Raw genomic sequence first — 1,111 nt, forward strand, 5'->3', positions numbered from 1 at the left:
GGCTCTCTCTCCCCCCTCTCTCCCTCTCCCTCTCCCTCTCCCTCTCCCTCTCTCTCACACACTCTCTCCCCTTCCCTCCCCCCTTGGTGTTTCTTCCAGCTCAGCCTCCTTCTCATTCCATCTCTACGTGCCCAGAGCTTCAAATACAACCCTCCCATCACAATCAGACGGGCACAAAACTTCAACCAGCCCTTTCTCTGCCTGGAAGCGGTGAAAATATAACCTGGATGGGTAATTACCAACACGTCTCTATGTGCTTTTTGCATCATCGGTTTCACTTTGCTTTGGGGGGGATTTGTTTTATTTTATGGGTTCGCTGGACGCATCGTCTTTCGGTTGTTCCTCTCTGTCTCTTTGTCTCTCTCTGGCTACCAGGGGGTGAGCGTTGCACTGTCTGTGTCTCTCTGTAGTTTCCATGAAATTCCAAATCTTGCTTCTGCAAGCAGACATTTTGGAAAGATTATTCTTTCCAAAAAGGGTTCGAAAGGGCTACTCGTAGCTGGGGCTCGGGCAGCGATTTTCATCTCCAGGATAAACATGTTTTCAGGGGAAGTGGATGAAATGTGAATCCTTCTAAGTTTCCTGTGTCATTCATAGACTGGCTTGGAAGGGATTAAAAAAAAATCTCCCTGCTATGAACACTGGAGCACATAAGCCTCCGCTCTTCCCCAGCAGAATCATTATCGTGGGTTAATTACAGTGTCACCTCTTGTTTCTATATGTGCAACCTTTCCTTAATGTGACCTCTGGTAAAAAGAGGTACATTAATTCCTGCTGCTAGGGATTACATTATTTCTCTGATCCGTTTGATAGTTAAGTGAGTGAGAGCACACAGGGTATAACGTGGGTGCGTGTTTTTGATGTTTTTTTTCAGGGATGCCTGGAGAGGAGTGTGAGTCTGATGGGTCAGTGGGGAGGGGTTAGAGAAGTTTCAATCCCATAACTCAATTATTCTACGCTATCTTCTCCCCCTCCCTAACGTTTTTTTTTTGAGATCATTTGCTTGACAATTTCTCAGTGATCTGAAAGTATGTAAAAAGATGACTGAATTTAAAACAGTCTTTCTTTGGTGTACAGCCCTTGCCTAACTTCTTTTCCTCAGCTTGGAGTT

Source organism: Carlito syrichta, unplaced genomic scaffold (genome assembly GCF_000164805.1).
Source record: "Carlito syrichta isolate Samal-C Ts95f unplaced genomic scaffold, Tarsius_syrichta-2.0.1 Scaffold302307, whole genome shotgun sequence".
Lineage (NCBI taxonomy): Eukaryota > Metazoa > Chordata > Mammalia > Primates > Tarsiidae > Carlito > Carlito syrichta.